Below are 18,671 nucleotides of genomic sequence, written 5' to 3'. Positions count from 1 at the left end.
TTATTGCGATAACATTTGTTAAGCTTGTAACAATTTTTACTTTATTATCCATTAAAACATATTATTGTTATTATTCAAATGTTATTTTTTTTTTAAATTATTTACGTGGTGAAATATATCTTGGCTATGTCTTATCCGATTCAAAAATAGAGAAAAAGTGAAAAATATATCATTTCCAATTTTACTCACTCTTTTTCTAATTTATTATTCATCTCACCAATCAACTTGCTAGCGACGTATTCCATTCGATTAATCAGATACTGCAATCTCTCATTTCTATTTTTCCTGTCTATTTCTATTCACCAACATCTAACTTGAGTTCCCAAGCACGTTCCATATCAAAATCGACCAACGAAACAAACATCAAAAGCGTTTTAATCTCGCGGCAACCCAGTCGACAGATCTGCTCACACGATACGGGGACCGAGATTTTTATGAAAAACTGTTCTCTTGTTACTGAAGCCTCTAGTGATAAAGAAACTCGAGTCTATTAAAATTTTTTACAATATATCGTGATATAATCAAAGTTCAAATGAAACGTCTAAGACTTTAGTAAGTTCACAGGAATCTTAAAGATATAATACAATTTAATCCAGATATGCCAGTCATCATTCCGAAAGTATGAATACTGTATAATTGAACTTCTTTCATTTCAACGCTATCCACATTTTAACGGTATTCTTTTATTCGAACGACTAAAATAATACAATGGCTCACGAAAGTATTTAAATACTTACGGAAATCTTTTATCAATCTGTTATATGAAAAGTTGGAAACCAAAAAATGGAGTGTTTGTTAAATGAAAACTTCGCTAGAACTTGATAAATACTTCCAAAACTTGGTGTAAGTCAGGAAATACTTGCAGTAAATTATAACTAATTCAAGAAATAAAGGGTAAGATTTGGGAAGATTCGTCTAATTAATTTCTACATCTAATAGTTATTTAAAAAAACAACAATCTTTTTCACAACGAAAAAGATGCTTTCGTGAAAATATTGAAGAGTTAACTTTACCGTAATTTTCCCAAATCGAAATTTATTACTCGTACATTTTTCGAAAGTCAGATTTTACTTTCGATTTTACTTTCAGAAAATTTCCAAAGTTTCTTACAAACGAATAACTAATTTCCATAAATTTATTTATAGTAAGAAGATTTATATCATTAGCGCTATTATATTTCCCTATTCCTCAATTTGTAAAGTTGATCGATATAGCTTCCGAATGGCTCATTTTTCCTCCGATCCCCTCGCATGAACGAAATAACGTTACTTCGACACGATACAATTTCGACAGAAACTCCCTCGGTCGACAGCCTACGATTTGGAGGTGGCTCACCACCCCCAAGGGGAACAGTTTCGTCCACCAGCCACGTGTACAGAGCGTTTTTGCTCGCGATTCTTCGCGCTCTGATGTGTACTGGCCGCTTTTCGAACCACCTCGTTAAAACCATTTCCGGACGGAGACTGGTTTTCGGAGCCCCACTCGTCCGCTTCCCATTAAAATCGGAAATCTACTTTTTCCACCATTCCATTGGAACAGTACCGGTACACCTAGCACCGTATCGTTAATTCCGTTGTATAATTGCAAAAAAGATACGTCGTTACGAACAAACGGTAAACTAATGATAAATCTGTAGGTAAGAAGTTAGACATTCGATATGCGCTTGTTGACCAGTATGGGAGAAAGTTAAAATGAAGAGATTTTCCCTTTTCTTCGTAATTTTCAGCATTTATGATAGAAGCACGTCAACCCAGAAATTTAAAAAATTATGAAACTTTATTTATATACTAATTGAAACATTTTAATATCATAGTAGAAAGTAAATACAATCTAAAGAAATACTTACCACAATTGAAACCCCTCGCGTTTACATTCGCTGGTTCTCCTCCCTAAAAACAAATTTTCATATAAAATTTCATATGACTAGTTGAACCAATAAAATCCAGAAATAATTCACAGAAAACCAGCAATACACGTACGATCAAAGATTCTCTTGGTAAACTTTACACGATGTTCAATAAATTACGGAATTTATTTTATCTATGCGAAACACCTATACATCAACAATTTGATCGAAAATGACGGAACGATCCTTTGGCATAGACCGAAAGTTTATAGAATACTAGCAGTCGGGCTGGTTTCTGTCCTATCTTTTATAGCCTTTGGAAACGTTCGTGATTCCTTCTACTGATGAACAATAATCAGCAAGGAACCTTGGGCTAATAATGTCTCCGTTATGATCGATACAACGCAACGCCGCGACCAGAAGAAAAGAAGCGTTTCTCGGTGCGATCTACGCGACGTGACTGATTGAAAACGGACGCTTCCGCATGTGTCAGTAATAAATTATGTGCAATTGGTGAACACTTTTATTGTGATGTCGGTTGAACCATCACGGTACTTATCGCACGCTGACAACTTCTATGAATTTTAATTATTAGTAGTCGCTTGAAACAATCTTTGTTAAATGTTTGCATCTTGAAGGCGTTACTCGTTTTATGGTCTTCGTCGTGTTTGAAATTAATAAAATTGACTCTTATTAGTGTTCAAACGCCACGGTATTTGAGAGATTATTATGTACATTATCATTATAGAATAAAATTTTACATAGCTCCTTAAATGCTTTATTAAAAAGTTAGAGCAAAAATACGAAATGATCGCTTGATCGCACAAATGAGTGCTTTTCTGTCCGACACCATGCAGGAATAAATCGTTAGTTCACGTTATAATTCCTTTAAATGTTGTCCGTCATCATGAATGCAGGATGACATCTATGGAAAATGGAATCTATTGCATTAGTAATTTCGCGTTATTTTCCTTAATCACAGCAAATATTTCCTTTGCATTAACCCCTAACGTGCATCTATTTGTGTTTGATAAACTGTTTCTTTCACAGTTTCGCGCAAAAATTCATTGACATAATATCTAGTGATCTTGGAGATCAAGGAATTCATCGTCCTCGACCTATCCATCGTTGAGGATAATGGTCATTTAACCAATACCGTACTGGTTGAACAAATCAAAGACTTTAGCAAGTATACATTAGAGTTTGTGTAAACGTATCAAATGGATATCGACAATGTGTTCTTATGCTGTGTCGGCGAAACAATTCGCTATCATTTTGTATTTTTGTTGCAACTTTAATAAAGAATTTAGAAGCCTACGTTTATATAAAAATTTCTTCTTAATTTTATTGATGGAATATACTGATAAAGCTTTGTAAAATGAAATTGAAATATCTTGTATTTATTTCTAATAGTAGACACTGTAATCGTTTTGCTGTACCTATTAAAACATTTGTTAATGGAATCATCAATTTTGTTTACCTCTAATAAGCGACAAAAATTAACTTCAAGATCATTATTGAAAAGGGAATATAGAAATACAAGGGATAAGTATTAAAATCAAAATAACACGAAAAACGATTCTTTAACTGCCTATTGCTTTGACAGGTGTAATTGTGGTAAAATACAAGTAAATATACAATATAATCAATAGAAAAATTCATTTGAATTCATTATGTTGATAATTATAATTCTATGGTGGCATTCTGTAATCAAAATAATAGAGCGCAAAAGTCACGAGGGACCTGTCTTCCACAATTCCCTTGGCTGACTATAATCGACTGTTTCTACTAACCGTCTTGCGGTCGCTTTTAAGTCCCGCCAGTTTCATTTGACGTACTTAGACGTGGACAAGTTTCACTCGCGTAATTTTCCCAAGTTAAATATACCGGGTGGTCCACGAATCAATCGCCACAATATATGTATAAAGCATGACTGAGAAGGGGGAAAAAGTTCATCGATTGATTCATTGATATCAGTATATTTCTAATGTAAAATTAAATTTTTGTACATGAACCTCTTCAATTGTTCCGATGTTTAGACTTGGGCCTATAATTATCTCGCATATATTTTATGACACCCTGTACTATATGTCTGCGTATATGTATTATGTAACCACTATCGAAGCTCGTGGTTGGAGAACACGATGAATCTGTCCCACGGAACGGGCTTGCCAATTATAACATCGTAACCTGTTTCAGAACAGCGCAGGATAACAGAGAAGATTCGAGGAGAAAAAAATAGAGAGTAAGGGTGAGCGAAAAAAGTTAAAAGACGGTACACATTAGAGAGAAGCTTGAGAGTAGCAGTGGGACCCGATGGCCGCACTATCTTAACTAATCTTAACTTGGCTGAAAGTTCGTAACCAATCCCGTAGGAGCTCCAGCACCTGACTTTGCTAACACAGGAAACGGTTTCGGGGGACCGTTACAGGACATCCAGTTCAATCAGTAATCAAACTAATGGCCGATACAATAATCTATCTCACGATAACGCGACCTCATCGTATTTCTCGCGTTTGAAATTAACATTTAATCAATCAATTGAACCGATTTCCCTTTTTTTTACGGGGAAGGTAGCTATTGGTATTAATCGAATGTAAAATGCAAAAGGAGGAACGATACTGATACTAGATGTTACGAAATAAAATATAATATACATAAAAAAATACATATAAATGTATAAGGAATAGAAGGATAGAACATAAAAGCAAATTGGTGAAATTTTTAATTTGATATAAATTATTTAAAAAACTATATATTTTAAATATAATATAAGTAAAATAAATAAAAGTTTAAGTTTTAATTGTATTAAACTGAAGTGAAATGGGAATGTGTAAGGTCAGATTTCTAGATTCGTGCAACCTGAAAGATATAAATCTTATATCCGCCACTGTAATTATTGCACATCCATTCTAATTCTCTGGCACATTCATCCACTGTGAACGTATATTTATCACAAACGCAAGTCTTGATAGAAATATATTCGGATCAACTCATTTGGGATACATAAATCAAGGTGGAAGTTGGTTGGAAACCCCAAAACCGACTGGCAAAAGTTTGAAACACGAGCCAATGATTTCGGTTCGGATATCGACATTATGCTTTTCTCTGTATTATGCGAATATAATATATGTATTTTAATGTAACAATTCGGAGACCACAACAGGGTTAAATATTGGACCTGTTTCCTTATTGATGTAAGTTCTCTAATTCCCAAAAATAGTGACTGAAAATTTTTTACTGGATTGTAATCAATCAATTATACCAAGATCGGAATTGGCGATCACAGAATTCGACTGTTGGGTTAAAGGAAACGTTGTTTCACAAAACGAACCGAGATTTTGATCATGCACATACATCCATCTATGAACGCAAGTAGGTGAATGCACATTCGACGAAGAGCTGCGGGGATGTAAATTGAAAATAGGCGTTACGTTAGAATTCTAGGTGAAACTCGAAACATGTATAAATGCTTTCTATATCTACGGATATACATATATTTTATAGAAGGTAAAGGGCAAATAGCGTCGGTACAAAAAAAGAAACATATTAAGTCGTTGCAAAATGTTCATCGCTTTGTCGTAAATGTATAACTTCATTTCGCAACGCATAAACGCTAAATCAAATACGATTACTCATTTATGGAACTTTCGTAAACGCCCTGCACTTACTGTCTGTTTAAGGCGCTATATGGAAAAATCACCTCGTATCAGGTAACGTGGAATCATTAAATTATCATTTAAACAGACATTATTGTGAAAGAAGTAATGAGATGATGTAATTTGGTGGTTGTTGAATTATATATTAATTGTAATATCATCAATACTTTTTAACTCTGTAGAGAATAATTAAAATATTTAATAACGCGTACTTAATATCTGTATTAATATTAAACCATCCTGAATATTCTCACAGTTTTAATCTATTTATTTTGAAAAAACATAACTCCACTGAAATTAAACATTTTTGCTTTTAAAGATTTCAATAACGTTCCGTACAACGCATTAAAATTTGGGCCTACGTTAAAAATCTAACCTCTAAAGTAAAAAAGTTACTGAAACAAGAAGTTAATAATTTCAAAACAAAATACAAAGTCGTAATGTTCCTTTAAAAATAGATAATCGTTATTTAATTACTGAAGTATTACAGAATCGTTTAATTTTATTCACTATTAAACTTAATAGCAACTTTGTAACACGACTGACTGTCTTATACCTTTGATTATACTTGATAGTACTTCCAATTATATAAAATATGCTCCAGTTCAACAAATACGATAAGCATACTATTACCGTGCCGTGATAATCAAGCAATTAATATACAGTTAATTACCTTAAAAAAAAAAGAAACAGCAATATTGCCTAGAACATAAAGTGATAGATTGGACGATACGAATAGAACTGCAAGAAATTACATCTTGTCGTACTATAATGCTACCGTATCATCGCACTATCGTACTATCGTATCATCGTACTAGAAAAATGGGAAAGTGATAATGCTCTCGATAAAATTATCTAATTACACACATAATACGTAAAGCGCACAGAATGAAGAAACAAAAAATTCGTTGTCAATATATTGAATCTTAAAAGTATGGTTTTATAAGAGATAGAAATATAGCTTATCATGTTTCTCACTCGTAGCCTTCACATTAAATTTTCATTTGACGTATAAAAGAATTTTGTAAATTCTATAAACATTATATAGATCAATTTTCCGAATCTTCTCCAAACGTGAACCGTGCAGTGTTATTTCAAGGACCAAACATCGTAGCTTGAACTCTACTCGAACGTTTCCGCATAGAAAACGGTAACACGTCCACGAAACAATGGAAACGGTCTATCTGGAACGAGAATCGCGTTGAAGAAGCTGCAAGGATGGGACAGAGATCCTAGATCACTTCTGCTACATGGTGCAATGGAAGAAACCATCCGTTAAAGTTTATATTCTACACTCGACGCTTTTCTACCATCACCGGAACTGCAGTGTTCCTGACGATATACGTACGCCTGCCATAAGTCGTACTGTGCGAGTACTGTTATTTTCCAGCCACCTTCCTGCATATCTCGTTGTAAGTGCGTTTTTTAAAGAAACGAACACCTTGGTAGCTTACATTACTGGAACGTGTTAACTAGCGCTCAACCGAAATAGAATTCAGAGAAATAAGAAGGGAATCAATTGTTTATCGAAAGCAATCTAACTGGAACCTAGCAATTAAATGAACACGTTACAACCCTCAGTTTCCAAATCGTATTCACATGGAAGCGGAGAAGTTGACTGAGTCACGACACAAGTTTCGTCGAAATGATTCGAATGCCGCATTGCAGACGAATAAACCTCGCTGTCTGACCAGCAACAAAAACGAAAGAATTTAATTAATTTTGCCTATTCCTTTAATAACACGAATATAATAAGATCTCTATAATAACGCTTGATTTTAGAGATCTTTGATTAAAAATTCCGTTTTAACGGAAGTGAACGAAACTCATTTGTGTTCTTCGTAAGTACAGACGATGGAAGCATGGTATTATCTAGAGCATTCATAGAGAAAAAGCAATTAGCGTTTACTTGATCTCTTTGTGCGTCTGACAACCACTGTTTCCGCTGCTATCACTATTGTGCACGGATTATACGGATAAATGAGAATCGATATGAAGCTGTTGGAGGACAATTGCGCAATAGATGCGTCACTGTAAATGAGTCATTTTAAGAGGTAGTCGAGAAGAAAAATCTTATTCAATGACTGGTGTTCTTTTTCAGTGTTATCTAATAGATGGATCACAGGTTAATTTAAATCCTTAACCTTAACTTTAGTCTGTATTACTTTGTAGTATTTGAACGTATTGTGCATATTTTTTACAAGATTGAAGCGTGTGAGGATACAAAATTCTAATTTAATATTTAATAAGTACTAAAAATTTTCAACCAGAAATAATATCAGCGATCTCTCAATAAACAATTTCCCATCATCCACAAATTAGGAATACGCTGTTACTTAAAGAACTGAAAAGTTTATCAATTTGTTTTACTTTTATTACTCAATCTTTAATTATAAGACGAATCAACCAAAAAATCCCCACTAATCCCAAACATTGATTATCTTTGTCATGCAACTGCCGACAAAACAGTCTCTCGTGTAAATAATTCACCAGGTGTTTACAGTTTTGAATACTCTCATGTACACAAGTAGGAAACAAGCCAGTCTCAGGACGTACATTCGCATAATGCATGGCTGTATCATCCATTGCTTCCTCGAAAGCCAGTATACCTTCATCTCGTTCTATCTCCGACGAACGAATTCTCCAGTGTATTATTTCCGCGAGTAGTAATTCTGCCATGGAACGCATTATTTCTAACGAAAGCGGATAAAATACAGTTAGTCGCCGTTTAGCGGTCCGCTTTACAGGTTCTCGCGTGTTTCCGCCAGCATAGCCGCGAGCCGCATGTTTGTTAACCAATGGCGAAGGCGATAAACGTTTCCAAGGAAAGAAACGATTGGCAGAAACGATCGTGTCAGATAGCAGAATACGATCGATTTCTTCCATTCTCCAGGTGTTTCACGCGATAAATTGGTAGCAACGAGATATATTGTACTATACAGAGTTCTCCAGTGCTCTGTTCTCTGATACAATCGGGCATCATGCAAGGGGCGATTCTACGTGAAAAAATAAGTCGAAAATATATATGTAGGATAACAATTTTTCGTATGACGCATCATTTCCGAAAAAATCGAGACCGAAAATTTGCGAGTACATTAAACTTGGCTAATTCCTTTAATCAGATTTTTAAATGGAATAAAAATATGACATTAGAATATTTCATTAAAATAGAACAACCCGTATGTGATTCCGTATAATATTAGATTATTTGTATAACAAAACCACGAAAAATATGAACAATAAATAATGAATTCAATAAATTTCATTCCTAGCTGATCGTATAACATTTTGCCAAGATTTTTATTCTTCAACGGACACTTTCAGACAAATTTAATGTGAGCACTCGTTTCAGATAATATATAGCAAAAGCAAAAAGAAATAGCGAGATCATTTTATAGGTGGGAAGAAAAAGAATCGGTCGATTGGTGACTTGCTAGCTCAGGATTCGTGGGTAACTGGTCATTCGCGTCGTTTATCAAAAGAAACATATTTTTCAGTTTGATATTTCCCTGAGACAGGCGGAGTGAAAAAAAAATGAGATTCCAATGGTTCCACCAATGAATAGAACAATACAGTTTCTTATAAACTGTTTAAAATATTGACAATATTTTTCATTAAACATAATACCTAAAACTTTCTTGTATATAGCTATGATTCTGCTTATTAAGTTTATTAGAGTGCTGATGACAGACAAATATGTGCTTCTTAAATTAGGCAGCATGTTTACTAAGTTACCACGTAATGGGTCAATGTCAAATTTTGAGATGTAATACTTGTATGTAACATCAAAACTGAGAGGCACGCTCTCTTATTATATAATCTAATGTAACAAACTTAATATAATATTAATAAAAAAACTTATTCATTGATTTAATAAGACTTGGATAACATCGAAGCCAAACTAGCTTAACATAGAACACGAACAGGCACATACACGTAATAGCTAAGCCGGTGAACGGAAAGCAAGGTGATTCCCACAGTAGTTCGTGTGTGGTATGTCTTGGCCGATAATTAGGTATCGATTTCCACGTACCACGAGAATGCCTGCAATAATCGACTTCACACGTTCCAGTATCTTCGCTCTGTTGACTGTACCGCTCTGAAATCGAGCTATTTACCGCGCTTTTTCGAATCGTTCTACCTCCAAGAGTAAGGAAGAAAAAGCTAGAAAGGGAGAAAGGAAGAGAGAGAGAGAGAGAGAGAGAGAGAAAGGGAAGTCCATTAATCATGAAACAGGAACGCAAGAGATAGGATAGCGTCACGGAAATGAGGCAAAAATGCCGTGGAAGAGCGGCGCATAATTCGCTGGCAAACTCCCGTCCGGAAAATACTATCAAGCAAGGAAACGATTTGTAGCCCGATCATAGATTATAGCGACGATACAAGAAGTAAGAGGACGTTTGAGAACTATTCGTTGACTCAAATTATTTGACTTTTTGAGTGCACAGGGTACTTCGTTTGCCTTGGGTTCCTTAATATTATTTAATTTAAATTTAATATTTACATTTAATTTGAAAGCATTATATAACCGCGAATAACTGTCTTTGAGATATTATCATTTTTGTTTCGTAATTTATATTTTTTAGAAACAATAGTTTGGACTTTAAAGAGACTCGGAGGTTTTAAGAAAAGCTCGACGCTATAGTTTTCTTGAGCAAGAAACAGCGTGTACGTGAGATACAGACATTTATTTTGAAGACAATGGTAGAGGCTACATAAAGAATAAAGCCTGTAATAAAAGAAAAATGATGGCATTATCGTTAAAAAAGGAGAAAAATTATAAACACCGTGATAGGAGGCAAAAAATTCTGCAATTATTAAAATCCACTGAGAGGACGAAAATAATAAAACACATCGCATGTTAGATGTATATATTTAAATGAGAAAGGAGAAAAAACATAGATAATTATTATGCGAATATTTACGCTACAAAAGACATAAATCATATTCGCGTATATGTCAAGACATTTAATTTTTAATTTAGTTTAAAAAATAGAAGATAGCCTAGTCGAATGATTAAAGATTTATGTAAATAATAAATTAGATTTAATATAATAATAAATAGTAATAAATTTGATTTATCAAAATAGCATCAAATTATCTGCAAAAGTACGTGGTTATATACCATATTTAATTTTTAATAAGTTTATTATTATAATGATGATTTAAATATTGCCCTACATAATTTGTTAATATACTAAATGAGTTTGCAGTTAATATTTAATGTATTATCGACTGGAACGTTTGCTTCTGCAAATTACCCTCCCATGTTTAATTTTAATAATTGCAATTTATTTAAAAGGAAAAATGCTTGTATGTATAAAATAAAATACTCAGTTCTTGCTTTTCCTTGAAAACTAAATGTAATTTCGTCGATTTTAGAGCGTCATAATTTACTGGATGATTCGAAATTATTCAATTCTCTATACCACTGTTAGACTCACTCCAATGATCTGTTTCACAAGGTTGCGGAACATGCTTGTTACGCGTGTAACAGCAAACACGCTTGACCATGCAATTAATCCAAACTGTTATCGTCATCTACCGTGTTGTATGACAGATTCTAACACTCTGTGCATCGATTTAGGCCGCGTAATAGAGTGAGCAGCTTGTAGCAAAGTGAATGGTCTAGTGCAAACGTAATTTAGACTACAATTAGTCTTGTCTTACAAATTATATTTTGCACTTTTGATGCTACATTTATCCTTCTTTCGTAATTACGTATTTAACTATGTACATACTTATAATATGTTTAATTTTACAAAATATGACCATTTGAATCCACATTACAGTTTAATTTTATGTTTATAATTGCAGATTTGTTGGAACACGATACAACATAAAAAATCAAAAGATAATAGTGAAAATGTTAATGCTCATCAATCAATGATTAGTAATTTGGAATTTGTACGTATGTATGAAAAGTTGAGGAAGTTGAGTAGTAATGCGCTTAATCGTGATAATTATAATTTAAAGACAATCTCCATTATCATGGTAATCTTCATAATCGCGAATGACTTGAAATTATTTTAATGATATGAAACCGTTGAATATTGAATATAATAATGGTGCATGTGAAATATTTCAATGTATGAATTCTAGCAAATTATGTAATTACGTTCATATAAACTTTCTGGTGTTGGTATTATTTTAATATCGTAGAAATATTTTATTATCCCAATCAACATTCATATTAATCTACAGTTACTGCAAATATAAATTTTCCAACTGCAAAACCACAATTATCGATTTCACCATTTCAACTTCGAAACTAAGTATCGAGACTGTATGCATTTAATTTGTTGGGAACAATTGTCGCAATGCAGCGTGTGGTTACTTTGCATACTTCCTGTTCGACTGTGTATCGAATTATCTTAACTACTCAATCGTGAAATAGAACTGAGGTAAACGTGTGGCAGATTAATTACTTCCCATAAATTTCAGTTTAAGAGATGGCATTTCTCTTATTTTCTGACATATCTGTATCTATAATATTTGATATTCGAAATGTAAAATTCTCTAACGTTTTCATTAAGGCGTCGATTGATTATAAAATGACATACTGGTACCGGATAATTTTCAATTACAGTACCATTATACGTATGTACAATGTACGTATGTTATCAGTATATTTTGTCAAATGGATCGATGGTGAGCTGTTGAAATCTTTGTATAATGAATTCGGCGGTATATAATAGAACGTTCTCTGGACTTAATTAAATGCTAACTACTTCACGATCGTGCATTCGGTATTCAGGTCGAAAGAGCTTTCAAATTGGAAGTGATGAAAGCGAATAGAGGGGAAAAAAGCTTGACGTGACGTTTGACCCTTTTTTTCTCCCGCCATGGAAAGTGAACAGGTCGCATGTAATATCTCTAGTATAACTTCACACAGATACAACAAATTCTCTTTCGAACCTTATTTTCAATATTTAAAAGAAATACGAGAAATAGTATTAATAATATGTCTATTAAATGGAAATAATTCATGGAAACAGAAAATGTCAGTGCAGTGCAGACATTTTTAAAACTTTTGTCAAAAATATCTTATATACCTGTAGTATCAAAAAAAGAGGGACGTGTACGCTTTGTTACGCTGCGAGGTTTTAGTATGGGTCGCGTTTCTGGCCGTCGCTCGCGGTCCTACAATGTCGCAGGGGGATCACCTTATTTGCCCGACGGGGGGCATACAATGTATCGACGAGCGCATGGTCGTCGCCAAGCAGCGACTTCCAGAAACGTCGATTTCGGTCTGTTGTTTAAAAAGAATGCGGCATATGTGATCATAGGCGCGAACGGTGGCGTGATCCGAGCGTAGTGGGGGTCGTCTCCCCGAGAAGACCAAGAAATGATCCAAGGTCAAAGCAGTCCTTTTTAAAGATTCTAAGAGCACACATCGAGAGGTCGGGTTGTAAAACCGCTAAGCCGAACGAACACGTTAACATTGTTTATCATTGAATAATCCGTCACTCTTATATTCATCGTTATTAAATACACAAACTATATCACCTTGTTAACAAGTAAAACATCCTTACTTGTCCTTCCTCTAAAACCCATTAAGCCACTAACCCACTACATACCTTTCTAATAAATATTTGAGTATTGGCAAAAGATTATTCATAATATATGTATTTTAAGTAAATTTAATTATGAACAATTCCTGACAAAATATTAAACTTTATTTCTAAATGATTCACTTCACTGTATCAAATTTAATAACTGTAAATCACTACCATAGGATTATGTAGGATATTTTTATTTATCGATAGATCTATTTACAATGGATTAAACAGGAAACGATGATTATTTAACATGGCCATGGATAAGTAGACCTTTTTTCCGCGTAACTATTTGACTGAAGAACCGACGACACATTGAGGGCACGCTCGGTCCATTGAAGTTTCTAGACCCGTTTGGCCTGTCGACACCTTTGGCTTCCTCGCAACATTTTTTATGGTTCACCCGATATTTCTTAGGCCATTTGTCCATGATACTACAATTATTTCACTGCAAAAGCAGTACAAATTCAGTTTATGTATTAACTATTCTTGAAAATATTGTGCATTGATGTCAAATCCGATTTAATATGTATAATTAAATTTTCTTTAATTTCTTGTTTACACGTTCATAATAAAAATAACAATAACTTTGCATCTATTAAAATAATTACGTTTCACTGGATTTTCGGATAATTTAATTAATTTCTGAATGATATTATTTTGACATCGTCAAAGAAATGTATCGCATCCAAAGTAATATTAATAGGAGCAAAATTACAATTTATTTCTTATTATGTAAATAACAACTGGTCATCCGCACAAGAAGAATATCTTAATGTAACACAGGAGACTTCAAATTAACAATATTTAATAAAAATAATAACAAAAAATTCTCCAAATTTCTAAAAAAAAACATTTGCGAATTAACTCGATAATCCAACGAATCTAATTCTCAAATTCAAATAATTATTACCGCGGCGATTCCAGACGTTAGAAAGGGGCAATAACAATGACTTCCCTTTTCATTCTACTAAGCGACAAATTAAGCATGCAAATGCCTTTTCGTACTAGGTCTGACGTTTCCTTGGTGTAATTATCAAACTGCTATCTGCGGAACATTATCAGTTCCCCTTTTTCTTTATTTGATTTTAACTTAGGCAAAGGTGTGCGCAAGCAAGCCAAGCTGCGCTGTCGGAACTCAAGGCAACTGCTATTATTTCCGCTGAAACTGCAGAATTTCCGTGTCCCTGGCACACTGCAGTCCGACAGAAAGGAAAATTCACATTCGAAACATCTGCGGCTGCTTTTCCTGGTCGCCGTTACAATTAACTTTTAAGAGCTATGCGACGCCAGGTGTCCGTTCGTCGACGCTAAAGAAATTCAAATGTGGATTCGCACGCGAATACTGACTAGCGTGACTAACAATGCGATTCCCTATCGCCTATTAATTGAATGAGATGTGGTTGCATTGAATGCGTGTTTTGACGAAATATCGTCCTGATGAATACGACGAAGCAATAAAATACCGCTCATATGTTGTAATAATGACATGACTCAAAAAATTTATTAAAAGATTAAGCAATTTAAGGTGGATATAGCCAGATGTGCAGAAGAAAAAAAAAACTTCAACAGCCTCCATAGCTCAGGGGTTAGAGCACTGGTCTTGTAAACCAGGGGTCGAGAGTTCAAATCTCTCTGGAGGCAAAATTTTGCATGACTACTCCGTCTTTTCATACTTTTGCCGATGGTATCGGTCAAGTAAAGTTCGCGTTAAGAAACTCATATATATTGGAACTGTACGCAAATTCGGAATAAGAGATATCACGTGGTAGCAAAAATTCATTGAATGATTAATTTTTAAAAATGTATTTTTCTTTTGCAAACTGAAAGAGAACAGATCAGAAGATTAAGGGATAGAAAAAATAAAATAGAAATCGTAAAAAGGAAACTAAACATGTAAGGAACGACAGAGAAAAAATGATATTATAATTAAGAAGATGTAAAAATTGACAGACTGTTAGTTTGGGTGTTAAAGTATTAGAACTATCTCAAATATCGTGTCTAATTATTTGCTACATTTTCTACAAAATACACTGGGTGTGTCGACAAACTTGGCTATTTTATTTTACACCACATTATTTCCGAAGCAAAGCTGTCTATCGAGATATCTGAATAATTTACGTCACATTATACGAGGTGGGCAACATTTAAATAGGATAGTCAGAGGGAAAGATGTATCGTTCGAAACTCTGGACATAAGTGGGAAACGGATATATCATTCCTTGGTAAATTTACAAGATAGCAATAACGGTGGGCGTGCTGCTGCGAACGACCCTGTTCTAACGTGAACGGGAACGATGTATTTCGAAATTCCCTATAATTTCTACCACGTATCGTTGAATATACGATGCCTTTATATTACCGAACAAACTGGGCTCGGGACACGGAGCATTCTCCCTCTTCCAACAATGCTAAAGTACTTTGTGCACGGGGCTGACTTACAATTCACCCCTCCGCGGTCTTTGTTGCGCGAATTTATCGATTTCTTACCCCGATACCTGTTCGATATCGTTCGAACGTCGAGAAAGTTGGCAAAAAGCCACCATTAATTTACGAGCTATAAAGAGTCATTGTTTTACCGCCGAATAAAAGCCCAGAAGAAATTTCGAATGCTTGCTGAAAGTCCAAGAAAAAGGACGATGGTTCCTTAACTGATCCCTCTTTTTCCTCCATTGAGTTTGATAGATCGTAATTAAAAGGTTTTCAAAGATTGTGGAGTAACAATTTAGTGGATAGGGCGAGTTTAGACCTGTAATTTCTTTTTGTAATTGTCCTGAAGCAAACCTCAACTCGAAGTGAGAAATGCAATTACCTTTTGAGCCATATCGCAGCTTTCAATTCAATTATCAATTAATATGTACCAGGAAAAACTGCTCGGAAATAATCTCACGAGCAAAAGGAAAAACGTATCAAACTCGCGAAACCGATCATCAAAATATAATTGAATCGCATCGACGAAATTGATACATGGAGAAGCGGAGAATAATGAATATCGAGGATAGTGTGACGTTCGAAAACATTTCGGAACTCGTTTATCGTAATAGATGGGATAAATTCGAAAACGGTAAGAGTTAATTTAATAGGAAGTACGTAACGCAGTTTCTGGAGAATCCAGAGAGAGAGAAAGAGAGAGAGAGAGAGAGAGAGAGAGAGAGAACCAGCCCCAGTTTTCCAGTCGACCCGATGCCCGCATACCGTGGCCCCTGATACGTGGTTAGAAATTAAAGCGAAATTCGCGTTAGCTTCCCTTCCACGCGGTCGGAAACGAAAGATTCTCTCGCACCATCCGACTGATATTAGTCTAACGAAGCTGTAGTCAGACCGGCAGTAGAAGCAAAAGCAAAAGCACTCGGAGTATTTTCGGTGACGAAGTCCAGAGAAAATAAAGGGAGTCACGATTCTCGGTAAACCGCTTAATTTGAATTCCCAAATTTCGTGCGAGCCAAATTAAAACCGCATGCATGCCCGACCGAACGAAAAACTCATCAAAGAGTTCGGGGTTACGTGACTGATCAAGTCGTAGTTACTGGATGAATCGTGATTTTGACGAGTGCAGTTCACTCATGTTTGGAAGTATTTTTCACTTTCGTTTATTTTTTTCATTTTAGTTAGATTTTGCTGGATCTGTGCGAAGGACGAAAATTAAACTGGTTTGATAGAAAGAGAGAGAGAGAGAGAGAGAGAGATTGCTCAGATTTTCGTGTTGTAAGATACGGATAGAGTCTATATCCTTAACAAATCATCAAACAATCAAACGAACAACTTTGTAGCCTTAACAAATCAACCGGCACCGTTACTATCTCACAACCGTTAATACTTACCTTCTTAAATCTTGCAATCTCAAAATTATAAAATTATAATCGTTAATGTACTTCTTCCCAGATTTCATTTTTCTATATGCTCCAAACCTCGCAAAGGAAATCGCATAAATTCGCGTATTGCGTGTTATAAAATCTTTCTCTTATCAAACGATAAAAACCTATGACACGCGACGACCCACGATGGAAGCGGATACACGTCGTATCCTTGGCCGTATCTAGACATATTCATAGATCCGGAATTCAGCGGTCGAATGTAGAGAGCGTGTCCTCGCGTGCGGAACGATTTCCATCGGACGGTGCATTAGGGCCAAGCCAGAAACGTTTGTTGATTTTTCCCCGTCGAAAACGACGACGATTTGTCCGCAAACATTTGGTTTCCCCGAGCTATGGCTCTCTACAGATCCGTTCGTTCCCATTTTTCCTTCCGAGCCCAGCAGCCCTGTTCCCTTTCCTTCCTTCCTTCCTCCCTTTGCCTATTGTGCAACAACAGCAATGCCGTTTATGTTTACACCTGTGTGTTCGTTGCTACGTGTATACGCGGGAATGCACCGATTAAACACAAAAATGGAGCACAGGTACACGCTTTGAATACTTGCAGACATTGTGCAGAGCACGAACCATATGTCGACTATTTGGACAGAAACTGCGACTTGTTTCGAGGAACACGCCACCACGTTTATCAAATTAAACATTCACGGCACATCGTTGGAATGACGCTTACTTTCATCTTCTTCATCGTCGTCACGGTCTTCCTCTTTTTAAACAGTTTGAATGTGAACTTTGCTCAAGTGAGATTACAAGAGTAATACCAACATTGACATTTCTTTTTTTAATCATCCAGTAATGGCAAAAAATGTTTTTTAAAATATAGAGAGGTACGTACAGATTTAACGCTTAACACGTTTAACAAATAAATTGTTATTGATACTTCATACCATTTTAATTAACAAAAATAGAATTAGAAACACGATCCAGCAGCTTTTTAATCATCCCTTGTAAGAAAACTTGAAGCTTCAAAGGCTTGGAGGGTTTCGTCACCCTCGATTCTAGAAAGAGAAAGACACTTGAGGGTGCCATAAATTAAGCCCTTTCTCGTATTGCGTCGTGGTTTAGCAAGCCCCAATGGTTTTGCGATTGCATTGCGATACCTAGGATACTTTTGCATTCCTCGTACAGTCGTTAGCATGGATAAACGTCAGAGTATCATACAAATATCTTGACCTTTTCAATAACTCTTACTGCCAGTGTTTTAAACAAACTATGTATTATATTATTTTGCTTCGAAAAAATTATGTTTTGGCCAGCTTATCTAAGATTTGGCCCACCGTACGACATGGTCGAGGTATTTAAGTCTTTCTTAACTTTCGTTACGAATTTTCACTCATGTAAACTGAAATAAATCTCCATCGAGATTTCAAATGGTTAAGAAAAATAAATGAAAATTTCGAAAAATCCTTTTACTTGTAGAATCTGTTTTCACTCGAAAGAGTGGCATGTTATGGATGACGCATGGCGTATGCATAATAAATCACGGCCGCGCGTTGGAATTCGCTTAAATAACACTATTACCAATGAATGCCACAGTTACCGTATAACCATGTAATTAGATAATCGCTAACAAAATCTATGTACAATTTGCTCGATGCATTCGCCATCAGTCTACTTACAATTTTAATTGTTAGAAATTGTGTGTTTGTCAATCAGGAATACACATGAATACTAATTATCCCTGATTTAATCGACAATCTCTTATTTTATAATATTAACGAGGAAATTAATTATGAAA

The 18,671-nt window shown here is 35.0% G+C and overlaps 1 protein-coding gene and 1 non-coding gene across 3 annotated transcripts in view; one reads left to right on the top strand and one right to left on the bottom strand.

Annotated features, from left to right (window-relative positions):
- The window catches only part of LOC126916879 (cysteine-rich secretory protein 2-like), a 94,663-nt gene extending 92,532 nt beyond the window's left edge, over positions 1–2,131 (bottom strand). For both annotated transcript variants that reach the window (XM_050723135.1, XM_050723137.1), the window contains exons 1-2: positions 1,980–2,131; positions 1,847–1,889 (exon numbers count right to left, since the gene is read on the bottom strand). The gene's annotated coding sequence lies outside the window, so the exon portion shown is untranslated. The remainder of the gene's footprint in view (positions 1–1,846; positions 1,890–1,979) is intronic.
- Positions 2,132–14,635: 12,504 nt separating this feature from the next.
- Trnat-ugu (transfer RNA threonine (anticodon UGU)) lies at positions 14,636–14,708 on the top strand. The gene has a single exon. It is a non-coding gene; the product is annotated as a tRNA-Thr (tRNA).
- The last annotated feature ends 3,963 nt before the right edge of the window (positions 14,709–18,671 follow it).

This window comes from Bombus affinis, chromosome 5 (assembly GCF_024516045.1).
Source record: "Bombus affinis isolate iyBomAffi1 chromosome 5, iyBomAffi1.2, whole genome shotgun sequence".
Classification (NCBI taxonomy): Eukaryota; Metazoa; Arthropoda; class Insecta; order Hymenoptera; family Apidae; genus Bombus; species Bombus affinis.
Note: the sequence above shows the minus strand (reverse complement) of the source record. Positions and strands in the feature narration are given on the sequence as shown.